Source organism: Hemitrygon akajei, chromosome 5 (genome assembly GCF_048418815.1).
Source record: "Hemitrygon akajei chromosome 5, sHemAka1.3, whole genome shotgun sequence".
Taxonomy (NCBI): Eukaryota; Metazoa; Chordata; class Chondrichthyes; order Myliobatiformes; family Dasyatidae; genus Hemitrygon; species Hemitrygon akajei.
The window spans coordinates 33806107-33819611 of record NC_133128.1 but is presented as its reverse complement, the minus strand read 5'-3'; positions in this window follow the sequence as shown (position 1 = coordinate 33819611).

Below are 13505 nucleotides of genomic sequence, written 5' to 3'. Positions count from 1 at the left end.
TGGTTTTGGAAGATTACTAGAATGGTTGCCATTATTGTGAAGTAATCAATCATTGCACAGGATTTCAAAAGTGGTATTAGAAAAATAGACCAGTAAGAGAGCTGCTCAATGTCTAATTTGTAATCTTAATACAAGATACACAAGAAGCTTGTATATTCCTGTCAGTGATCAGTGACCAGCACTCTCCTACTCTCCTAGATCTGCTTCTCTCTCTAGTGTTTTTGAGCCATTTTATGCTAGGGTCAGTGATCTCTCAGATTGGGTCCATGGCCTTCTAAAGGGGTAGAGTGAACAGCCAGAAGTCTTGGAATATATTGTGGCAGTAATGACATGGGTAGGTGTGGTCCTGAAGATAGATTTTAGGGAGCTAGGTATAAAGCAGAAAAGCAGCACCTCTGGGGAAAATCTCTGGATTGCAGCCTGTACCATGTGCCAATGAGTGTAAGAATAGGATGATTTTGCAGATGAATGTCTGTCTGAGGATCTGGTGCAGGGGAAAGGCTTCAGATTTCTGGATCATTGGGATCATTTATGAGAAAGGTATGACCTGTACAAAAGGGATGGGTTACGCCTGAACCCAAGGTGTCCAATATCCTTGCGGACAGGTTTGCTAGAGCTGTTCAGGAGGGCTGAAGCTAATTTGGCAGGGAGATGGGAACCAGAGTGATAGTGATGAAAACGAGGTAGATGGTTCACAAACAGGCAGTGTGTAGTGAGACTCGGAGCAAGGAAAACCTGATGATAGGGCAAAATTGAAGTGAATGGGATGATTTGCAATGTAAAAGGGGCACAAAATTGAAAAAGGTGATGAATACAGAACTGAAGATGTACTTCAATGCACACAGTATACAGAACAAGGTAGATGAATTTGTAGCCCAGTTTCAGATTGGTGTGTATGACACTGTGGGCATCACTGAATCGTGGCTAAAAGAAGATTACAGCTGGGAGCTTAACGTCCTAGGATGCACATTATATCAAAAGGACAGGCAAGTAGGCAGAGGGGGTGGCGTGGCTCTGTTGGTAGAGTCATTGTTAGAGCTGAAAACATTTAAACTGCCTACACCCAACAACCTGAACCATAGCCCTAGATACCCTACTATTCATGGACCACTTGTGCTGGCAGCTCATTCCACACTTACGACCCTCTGAGTGAAGAAGTTTCTGCTTATGTTCCTCTTAAACTTTTCACCTTTCACCCTTAAGCCATGACCTCTGGTTGTAGTCTGACCAGTGGTTTAAAAAAAATCAAGTCATTAGAGGTGACGTAGTATTGGAAGGTGTAGAATTGTAGGTATAGCTAAGGAACTGCCAGGGTAAAAAGTCCCTGATGGGAGCTATATACAGACCTCAAACAGTAGTAAAGTTGTGGCCTATAAATTACAAGAGACAGAAAATGCATGTCAGAAGAGTTGAACGTCAGGGAATTTCAAAGTTCAGGTAGATTAGGAAAATCAGGTTGGTGCTAGATCCCAAGAGGTGGAATTTGTATAATGCCTACGAGATGGCTTTTAGAGCAGCTCGTGGTTGAACCCACTAGGGGATCAGTTCTTCTGAATTGAGTGTTGCGCAATGAACCAGAATTGATTAAAGAGCTTAAGGTAAAGGAACCCTTAGGGGTCAGTGATCATAATATGATAGAATTCACCCTGCAATTTGAGGAGGAGAAGCTAAAGTCAAATATATCACTATTGCAGTGGAGAAAAGGGAATTACAGAGGCAGAAGAGAGGAACTGTTCAAAGTTAAAGTGGAAAGGAACACTAGCAGAGATGATGACAGAGCAGCAATGACTGGAGTTTCTGGCAGCAATTTGGAAGGTGCAGGACAGATACATCCCAGAGAAGAAGTATTCTAAAGGTAGGATGACGCAACAGTGGCTGAAATAAAGTCAACATAAAATCCAAAGATTTTTGCAGGGCAAAAATTAGTGGGAAGTTAGAGGAGGGGAAGCTTTAAAAAGCCAACAGAAGGCAACTAAAAAAATCAAGAAAAAGATGGAATAGAAAGGTAAGTTAGCCAATAATATTAAAGAGGATACCAAAAGTTTCTTCAGATATATAAAGTGTAAAAAAAAAGGTGAGAGTAGATATTGTAGTGCTGAAAAATGATGCTAGAGAGGTAATAACTGGGGACAAGGAAATGGCAGATGAACTGAATAAGTATTCTGCATCAGTCTTCACTGTGGAAGACACTAGCTGTATGCTAGAAGTTTAACAGAAGTGCATGAAGTTGCCATTACTGGGGAGAAGGTGGTTGGGGAACTGAAAGATCTGAAGATAGATAAGCACCTTGACTAACTAGACTACACCCCAGGGTTCTGAAAGAGTTAACTGAAGAGATTGTGGAGGCATTAGTAATGATCTTTCAAGAATCAATGGACTCTGGCATGGTTCCAGAGGATTGGAAAATTGCAAATGTCACACCACTCTTCAAGAAGGGAGAGAGGCAGAAGAAAGGAAATTATAGGTCACTTAGCCTGATCTCAGTGATTGGGAAGATGTAGAAGTCGATTGTTAAGGATGTGGTTTGGGGTACTTGGAGGCAGATGAAACAATAGACCATAGTCAGCATAGTTTCCATAAGGGAAAATCGTGCCTGACAAATCTGTTGGAATTCTTTGAAGAAATAACAAGCAGGATAGACAAAGGAGAATTGATGGATGTTGTGTACTTGGATTTTCAAAAGGCCTTTGAGAAGATGCCACACGTGAGGCTGCTTAGCAAGTTAAGAGTCCATGGTATTACGGGAAAGATAGCAGCATGTATCAAGCATTTGTAATTGGCAGGAGGCAAAGTGTGGGAATAAAGGAAGCCTTTTCTGGTTGGCTGCCAGCGACTAGTGGTGTTCCACAAGGATCTGCATTGGGACCACTTCTTTTTACGTTATATATCAATGATTTGGATGATGGAATTGATGGCTTTGTGGCCAGGTTTGCAGACGATACTAAGATAGGTGGAGGGGCAGGTAGTTTTGAAGAAGCAGAATGGCTACAGAAGACTTAGACAGATTGGGAGAAGTGTTTGGTCATGCACTTTTCGCCAAAGAAATAATAGCATAGACTATTTTCTAAATGGAGAGAAAATTCAAAAATCTGAGGCACAAAGGAACCTGGGAGTCCTTGTGCAGGATTCCCTGAAGGTCAACTTATAGGTTGAGTTGATGGTGAGGAACACAAATATGCAAATTCATTTTGAGATGACTAGAATATAAAAGCAAGGATGTAACGTTGAAGCTTTATAAGGCGCTGGTGAGACCTCACTTGGAGTATTGTGAGCAGTTTTGGGCCCCTTATCTAAGACAGGAAGTGCTGACACTGGAGCGGGTTCAAAGGAGGTTCACAAAAACACTGGCTTTAGTGTTGCATCACTTTCATTAATTCAAGTGAAACCACATACTGTAATAGTTTTCATTATAATTAATTTCCTCGACATTTGAACTTAAATTGGGTCTGCGAAAAATTAAATAAATCTAAAAAAATAGTTGATTCAATTTTCATGCCAAGTAAGTAAAATAAGGCGGCTTTACAACTTATCCGAAGTTTTAACACATTTAATGGTCTTGGATACTCAGATAGACACAAGGATTACAGTGCTGCCTCAGGCGTCGTGTCCTTCCTGGAATTCGACTATTGCTGTGCATGGACTTGAGAAGTCTGACAAAGAAGGATCTCAGTCTCAGAATATGGTGTAGGCTATTTGGGGCTAAGATAAGAAGAAATTTCTTCACACAGCAGAAGGTGAACCTTTGCAATTTGCTATCTCTGGATGCTCAGAAATCAAACTCTGTGAAAACAGATGGATAGATTACTAGATGCTAATGGAATCAAGGATATGGGAATGGTGCAGAAAAATAACTTTGAGGTAGAAGATCAACTGTGATCTTATTACATGGCAATGAATGCTTGGAAAATCAAAGGCATGCTTCTTATTTCTCATTAATGTAATGCAATGAGTGGATTCATTGACCTGTGTATCAGAGATAAACACCTTTCCACGATCTGTGTTTCTGGATTTGCTAGGAGTCTAGGACAAGAGGGCATAGGCTCAGTATAGAGAGACATCCATTTAAAACAGATGTGGAGAAATTTCTTTAGCCAGAGGGTGGTGAATTTGTGGAATTTATTACCACAGGCAGCTGTGGAGGCCAGGTCATTGGGTGTAATTAAGGCAGAGCCTGACAGGTTCTTGATTGGACACAACATCAAAGGCTGTGGGGAGATGGCTGTGGAGTGGGGCTGGGGGTGTGGGGGGGGGGGGGGCGGGAGCAAGATCAGCCATGATGAAATGGCAGAGCAGACTTGTTGAGCCAAATAGTCTAATTCTACTCCTATATCTTGTGGTCTAAAACAGTTATGATGAAAATCTGCCTTATTTTTTAAAGTGTAAGAATTTTACTTGGTACAGTATATCACAAACCTCCACTTCAGTGAAATGCTTTGATTGCTTAAAAGTGAATGACAAAATATGATACAAATCCCATTTGATATATGGATGCTGTACTGAGCTATAGCAGCTTAATTTCATATGGCCCACTGTGATTGCAAAATAGCCCTCTAGCATTAATAGTGTAGGTGCATGTATGAAGAATGTCCATTGGGTATTCAAATTGTGTGTTGGATTTTCATTCATCTAGTGAAAAATATTTCTTTATGGTCGAGATTTCTGATTTCAGCATAGTGACAAAGGAAAGGCAGGATGTTGTGGGTTAGGGGATAAACTTTGAGATGCTGACAAATTATAACACCTGTCTTTCTCAATATGATTTGGTAGTCTTCCTTAAGTAACTCTATCGCTTTCTTAGGCCTGTCTTTAAATACTTTGTTTCTTTCTCTCTGATGGTATTTACCTATACCTTGGCCTATGATATTTGCTGTGATAACTTCCTATGTCAGCAGTTTCTGTATTCTAAATATTTTATGGATAAAGTTCAGTTTTGAATATCCCTATTTGTGACCATTCTTGCCCTCTGCCATTAGGCTCTATAGGAGTCAACCTATAGCTGGAGAAGTGATGACCCCTATTTATACAATCTTAGAATTTTAAAAATCTGAATTTGTAATGCCACTGTGACACTGTAATTTCCTTAAGGATCAATAAAGTATCTCTCTCTATTTAAAATACCTTTGGTCTTTCTAGAAACCACGTCATCTCAATTGATTTCTAATTAGTGTTTCATGTGCCTGCTTTCTTCAGAAAGTATAATGGAGGGAACACTTGAAAAAGGATACAACAAGCTTCACTTTTCTTGCTTCATTCAATGATTGCAGGCCCAGGATACTCTATAGTGGCAAGTAAAATGCAGTTTCCCTTTCTATAGCAACTATGTGAAAATGCAATGTTAAAGGTGGTAAAGAAAGTTACTAAACACATTTTAATCTGTGCTACATAAATAGATTACATTAGATGACTCATGAAGGTAGATTTTTGAAGATTGTTCAGAAAGAGGGAGGTAATTAATCAATTTTGGAGATAGGCTCTTAACAGCTCATGGCATAACTGGTAAATAAAATTTATAATAATTTAATCCATGGGTAGCAGTGGTTTGGATGACATGTTTCTAAAGCATGGAATGAGAGAGGCTGCTAGTGAAAGGCAAGGGTAAGAGCTTCAGGGACAGATGAGCTAAGATAAGAGCAAAGTCTATCTGCGTTATGAACACAGAATTGCTATGACGATGTAAAGGCCTACTGTGGTTTTCTACAGAATTAAGATACAGAACATGTGATAAACCATGTAAGTGATAAACACAAGAGCTTCTGCAGATATTGGAAATCTGGAGTAATACATACAAAATTCTGGAGAAACTCAGCAGGTCAGGCAGCATCTTTGGAAATGAATAAACAGTTGATGATTCTGGCCAAGACTCTTCATCATGACTGTAAAAGAAAAGGGAAGTTGAAATAAGAAGGTAGGGAGAGGGGAAGGAGTACAAGCTAAAAGGTGAAGCCGGGTGGGTAGGGGAGAGGGGATGAAGTAAGAGGCTGGGAAGTGATGGTTAGTAAAGGCAGAGGGCCAGAGAAGAAGGAATCTGATGGGAGAGGAGAGTGGACTATGGGGGAAAAGGGAAGGAAGAGGGGCATTGGGGGAGGTATTAGGTAGGCGAGGGGAAGAGAAGAGGAAATGGGGAGTCGGGGGGGAAACTCTCAGAAGTTAGGGAAATCAATGTTGATACAATTGGGTCAGAGGCTACACAAACAGAATATCAGCTGTTGCTCCCCCCATCTGAGAATGGTGTCATGGTGGCAACAGAGGAGGCCATGGGCCAGCATGTCGAAATAGGGATTGGAAATCTTGCTTGTTACTGAATCTGTATTTAGTGAACCATCTTCACCTCCTTCATCAACTGTCTTCCTTCGACCTGAAATTCAGATGACGGTTTGTTTACTGATGACTGCAGGATGTTCATTTCCATTCACAAGTTCTCATTAAATGAGGGAGCCTATGCTTGCGTACAGCAAGTCCTTAACAACATTTTGACACAGACTTAAGTGGTAACTAATGTTCATGCCACAAAAGTAAGAGGCCATGACCCTCTCCACCATCGGAGACTCAAATTACCTTTTCTTCATTCAACACACAAAATGCAGGAGGAACTCAGCAGGCCAGGCAGCATCTACGGGGGGAAAAGTACAGTCGATGTTTCAATACGACTGGAGAGAAAAAAAATGAGTTAGAAGGTGGGGGGAGGGAAGGCAGAAACAGAAACAGGGTGATAAGTGAAACTGGGAGGGCAAGGGATGAAGTAAAGAGCTAGAAAGTTGATTGGTGGAAGAGATACAAGGATGGAGAAGGGGGAGTCCGATAGGAGAGGACAGAAGGTCGTGGAAGAAAGAAAAGGGGGAAGGAGCACCATAGGGAGGCAATGGGCAGGCAAAGTGATAAAGTGAGAGGGAAAAGGGGATGGGGAACGGTGAAGGGGTGGGGGGGGGGGGCCTTGCCAGAATTTCAATAAATTAATATTCATACCATCAGTTTGGAGGCTACCCAGTCGGAATATAAGGTGTTGTTCCTCCAATCTGAATGTGGCCTCATCATGATAATTGAGGAGGCCATGGATTGATATATCTCAATGGGAATAGGAAGTGGAATTATAATGAATACCCAGTGGGACATATCTGAATGGTAATGGGATATATCTCCTTCTCTACTGTCATGAGGCCACACTCAGGTTCGAGGTCCTAGTAGACACCCATTTTAATTCCACTTCCAATTCTCATTCTGACATGTCAGTCTATGTCCTCCTCTACTGTCATGATGAGGCCACCCTCAGATTGGAGGAACAACACCTTATATTCTGTCTAGATAGCCTTCAACCTGATGGCATGAACATCGATTCCTCAAAAACTTCTGGTAATGGCCCCCACCCCTCTCCTTCATCATTCCCTTTCCCCTTTTCCCTCTCTCACCTTATCTACTTGCCCACCCATCACCTCCCTCTGGTGCTCCTCCCCCCCCCCTTCTTTCTTCCATGTCTTTCTGTTCTCTCTTATCAGACTCCTTCTCCAGCCCTATATCACTTGCACCAATCAACGTTCCAGCTCTTTACTTCATCCCTCCCCCCTCCCGGTTTCACCTATCACCTTGTGTTTCTCTCTCCCCTTCCCCCACCCGCCTTTTAAATCTCCTCATCTTTTTTCTCCTGTCCTGCTGAAGGGTCTCGGCCTGAAATATTGACGGTATCTTTTCCATAGATGCTGCCCGGCCTGCTGAGTTCCTCCAGCATTTTGTGTGTGTTGCTGTGGATTTCCAGCATCTACAGATTGACTCACATCAAGAGAAAATGTCATTCCGTTGCTTTTCCCATCTTCAAATTGGGGAGGGAGGGGCACAAATGACCAGAAACACAGTTGATCTGACCACATAGTGCATGAGGAGCTCACTGGAATTGCCAATGCCCTGGAACAGAAAAGTCTACAGAAAGTGGTGGACACAGTCCATCAGGCAAAGCCTTTCCCACCATTAGGCACGTTTACAAGAAAGGACCTCCACAATGCTCTCTTCTCGCTACTACGATCAGACAGGAGGTACAGGAGCCTCAGGTTTCTCACTACCAGGTTCAGGAACAGTTATTATCCTACAACCATCAGGTTCCTGAACCGCTGTGGATAACTTCACTCACCTCAACTCTGAACTGATTCCACAACCTACAGACTCACTTCCAAGGCTTCTACAACCCATGTTCTCAGCATTGTTGATTTTTTATTTGCACAGTTCGTCATCTTTTGCAGTCTTTGTTTATGTATAGATTTTTATAAATTCTATTGTATTTCTTCATTTTCTTGTAAATGCCAGCAAGAAAGTGAATCTCAAGGTAGTATATGCTAAGGTATTGTATATGTACTTTGATAATAAATTTTTGACCTTGATAAAAATTGCAGCTGGTGACCAAACTCCTAACACCACATTTCTAGCATTTACAGCTAGGCACAGATCAGAAATGTGTTGGAATACTCTCCACTTGACTGCACCTGAAACAACACAAAACTGACACCATCCAGGACCAGTTTCCCAGTTAGATGACTAGAAACACAGTTGATCCAACCACATGAGCACACGAAGTGAATTGAATTGAATGATCTTTATTGTCATTATACATAGGTACAATGAAACTGCTTGGCTTCCTCTCCTCTCAAACAAAGCAGTAGATAAAAACAAGACAGTAATATAAAAACAGTATTAAATAGATAAGTAGCAGAAAATAAGTTGCAGCAGCACTGGAATATCACAGTAATGCACAAAGTGCCGTTAGTGCAAGTATTTGAGCCCTTGTGTGTGCTCACAGTTTCAGTCATTGCTCTGTGGGCATGCTGTGGTGGAGGCCAGAGCTCTGGGGTAGAAGCTGTTCCTCAGTCTATTTGTTCTGGCTTTTAGTGTCCTGAACCTTTTGCTGGACGGCAGCGGGTCAAACAGGGAGTGGCGGGGGTGTGTGGTGTCTCTGGTTATGCTGATTGCTTTCCTCCTGAGTCTGCTGGAATAGACGGTCCTGGGAGCTCCATCCTGACAATTTGCTGGGCCGTCTTCACCACGCGATGCAGGTCTTGTCGCTCAGCGGCTGTGCAGCTGGCATACCACACTGTGGCGCTGTTGGTCAGGATGGTTTCAATTGTGCTTCTGTAGAAGTTAAGCAGCAGCTTTTGTGGGAGTTTCATCTGTTTCAGCTTTCTGAGGAAGAAGTCTTGTTGTGCCTTTTTTACAAGCAGCGAGGTGTTGGTGGTCCATGTCAGCTGTTTTGACAACATAACTCCAAGGAACTTCAGGTTTTCCACACTTTCCACTACCTCTCCATGTATATGGAGGGGGGGGGGGTGTACTCTGTCCTTTGATCTCCTGAAGTCAATGATCATCTCTTTTGTCATCATTGGAATTGCCAATGCCCAGGAACAGAAAGCTCTGGACTGGTATCCCATCTACTTTAAATATTCATTTCCTCCGCTAACTGCACACTGGGGTTTATACCATCTACAAAATGCACTGCAGTTATCTACCTGGTCTATCAGTCCCTCCCAAATCTACCTTTACCACTAAAAGCAGCAAGTAACACCATTTTAACTTGGAAATACAACAGTACTTTCAGCCATCTCCCCAGGTCTAAATCCTGGCAGGCACTCCCAGAGTGTTGTTTTTCTAATTTCACGAAAATTTCTGAAAGGTGGCTCACTGCTAGAACACAATTTGGCAAGGTGGAGCCATATTTTACCCAACAATTAATTGGAATACAGCAATGATTCGAATCCAGTTAATTGGCACTGATGTAGGTTGCGAAATTTGTTGTTTTGTGGCAGCTGTGCAGTGCAGGCAAAACAAATTACTGTAAGTTACAATAAAGAATAAATAAGTCGTGCATGAAGCAAGAGAAAGGTAGTGTTCATGAACCGTTCAGAAATCTGATGATGGGGAAAATAAACTGTTCCTAAACTGTTGAGTGTGGGAATCCTGTCACAGACGGTGAGGGCCCTTCACAATGGATGCCGGCATCTTGAGGAAATGCCTGCTCGACGGAAGGGAAACCTGAGATCATGATGAGTCTGCAACCCTCTGAAGCCTCTTACACTCCTGTGCATTGGCATCTCCCTACCAGGCGGTGATGCAACCAGTCAGAATGCTCTCTATGGTACAAACGTAGAAATTCGGTAACTTAGCAAAATCTCCTCAAACTCCTAATAAAGTACTGTATAGCCATTGGGATGTCTTTTTAATGATTGCGTCAAAGTTGGCCCCAGGATAAATCCTCAGATATTTTGATGCCACGTAAGCTGCTCACCCTTTCCACCGTTAGCCCCTCAATGAAGACACAAGCATGTTCTCTTGACTTCCCCTTCCTTACATCCACAATCACCTCTTTCATCTTGCTGACATTGAATGCAAGCTTGTTACTGCGACATCACTCAACCAGCCGATCTATTTCACTCCTGAACACTTCCTTGTCACCACCTGAGGTTCTGCCAACAACAGTCTCATCATTGGCAAATTTATAAATGGAATTTGAGCTGTGCCTGGAGTCCACAGTGAAGGAGCTGGAGCAGATGTTCCCAACCTTTTTTATGCCATGGACCACTATCATTAAGCAAGGGGCCCAAGGACCCCAGGTTAGGAACACCTGCTCCATGGAGTAGAACAACGGACTAAGCATGCATCCTTGAGGTGTGTCTGTGTAGACTGTCACTGAGGAGAAGGTGTTATCACCATTTCATACTGACTGTCAGCTCCCTATCAGGAAGACGTACAAAAAAGCTGGATGAACTCAGCAGGTCGGGCAGCATCCGTTGAAAGAAGCAGTCAATGTTTCAGGTCGAAACCCTTCGTCAGGACTACAGAAGGAGGGGGCAGGGGCCGTATAAAGAAGGTGGGGAGAGGGTGGAAAACCAATCAGAGGAAAGATCAAGGGGTGGGGGAGGGGAAGCAGGGAGGGGATAGGCAGGAGAGGTGAAGAAGGAATCTAAGGGGAAAGCACTATGGGTAGTAGAAGAAGGCAGAGTCATGAGACATGATAGGCAGCTAGAAGAGGAGACAGAATAAAGGTGGGATGGGGAAGGGAGAGGGAGAGAATTACCGGAAGTTGGAGAATTCGATGTTCATACCAAGGAGCTGGAGACTACCCAGACGGTATATGAGATGTTGTTCCTCCAACTGAAGTTTAGCCTCATCATGGCAGTAGAGGTGGCCATGTATGGACATATCCGAACGGGAATGAGAGGGAGAGTTGAAGGGAGTGGCAACCGGGAGATCCTGTCTGTTGTGGCGGATGGAGCATAGGTGCTCGACGAAGCAGTCCCTCAATCTGCGTCGGGTCTCACCGATGTAGAGGAGGCCGCACCGGGAGCACCGGATGCAATAGATTACCCCAACAGACTCACAAGTGAAGTGTTGCCTCACCTGGAAGGACTGTTTGGGGCCCTGAATGGTGGTAAGAGATGAGGTGTAGGGACAGGTGTAGCACTTACACTTGCAGGGATAAGTGCCAGGTTGGAGATCTGTGGGGAGGGACGTGTGGACCAGGCAGTCGCAGAGGGAACGATCCCTGCGAAAAGCAGAGAGGGGTAGAGAGGGAAAGATGTCCTTAGTGGTGGGGTCCTGTTGAAAGTGGCAGAAGTTGTGGAGGATAATATGCTGGATCTGGAGGCTGGTGGGGTGATAGGTGAGGACAAGGGGGACACGGTCCCTGTTGTGGTGACGGGAGGATGGGGTGAGGGCTGAAGTGCGGGAAATGGAGGAGATGTGGGTGAGGGCATCATTGATGACGGCAGAAGGGAAACCACAATTCTTAAAGAAAGAGGACATTTGGGATGTCCTGGAATGGAAAGCCTCATCCTTGGAGCAGATGCGATGGAGACGGAAGAACTGGGAATAGGGAATAGAATTTTTGCATTTGGCAGGGTGGGAAGAGCTACAATCAAGGTAGTTATGGGAGTCAGTGGGTTTATAGAAGATTCAGTGGACTGTCTATCTTCAGAGATGGAGACCGAGAGATCGAGAAAGGGGAGAGAAGTGTCCGAGATGGACCAAGTGAATTTGAGGGCTGGGTGAAAGTTAGAGGCAAAGTCAATGAAATTGACGAGCTCAGCATGGGTGCAGGAAGTAGCACCAATGTAGTCATCAATGTATCGAAGGAAAAGTTGGGGAGCAGTACCAGTATAGATTTGGAGCATAGACTGTTCCACATAACCCACGAAGAGGCAGGCATAGCTAGGGCCCATGCGAGTGCCCATAGTTACACCCTTGATCTGGAGAAAGTGGGAAGAGCGGAAAGAGAAGTTATTAAGTGTGAGTACCAGTTCCGCCAACCTGAGAAGTGTGGTGGTGTTGGGGATCTGCTTCTTTCAACAGATGCTGCCCGACCTGCTAAGTTCATCCAGCTTTTTTGTACGTCTTGATTTGACCACAGCATCTGCAGTGCACTTTGTGTCCCTATCAGGAAGTTTGGAATCCAGTTGCAGGGGTACAGAGGCCCAGGTTTTGAAGCCTGTTGATTAGTACAGCCGAGATGATGGTATGGAACGCTGAGCTATACTTCATAAAGAGCAGAATGATGTAGATATTGCTGCTGTCCAGGTGGTCCAAAGGCCAGTGAAATTGCATCCACTATAGATCTGTTCTGCTGGCAAACTACAGGTTCTTGTTCAAGCAGGGGTTAATTCTAGCCATGACCAGCCTCAGAGCACTTCATCACAGTAGATGTGACAGCTACTGGGCAATAGTCACTGAGGCAGCTCACCCTACTCTTGGGCACGGCATGATTGATGGCCTTTTGAAGCAGATGGGAGCTTCTAATTGCCGCAGTGAGTGGTTGAAAACGTCCTCGAATACTCCAGCCAGGTTTTCAGTGCTCTGCCAGGTGTGTCATTGGGGCTGGACTCCGTGTCGGGGTTCATTCACCCTCTTGAAGGATGTTCTGATGTCGACCCGAGACAGAGACAAAGAGCTTACTAACATGATTTCATGACAATAATCTTTCCCTCAATGTTGGTAAAGCAGAAGAGCTGGTCATTCAGTTCAGCAGTTCCTGTCTACATCAATGATCTTGAGGTTGAGAGGCTTGTGAGCATTATGCTGTCCTGCTCCGACTATGTAGATGTAACCACCAAGAAAGCCACTACTTCCCCATCAACCTTTACCAATTTTTATCGATGCACCTTAGAAAGCATCTATTTGGATGCATAACGGTTTGGTATGGCAATTGTTCTGCACATGACTGCAAGAAACTGCAGCGCTCACCCCACAGCAACCAACCTCTCCTCACTGGACTACATTTACAGTTCCTGCTGCCTCAGTAAAGCAGCTAGTATAATCAAAGACCCCACCCACTCCGGTCACTCTCTTCTTCCATCGGGCAAAAGATACAAAAGCTTGAAAACATGAACCACCAGGCCAAAGTACAGGTTCCAACCTGCTGTTATAAGACTATTAGAAGGTTCCCAGGAACAATAAATTAAGCTCTTGACCTCATAATCTACCTATACTATAGCTGTTACAATTTGTTCTGTACATTAAGAAGTTCTGGAGATGCTAGA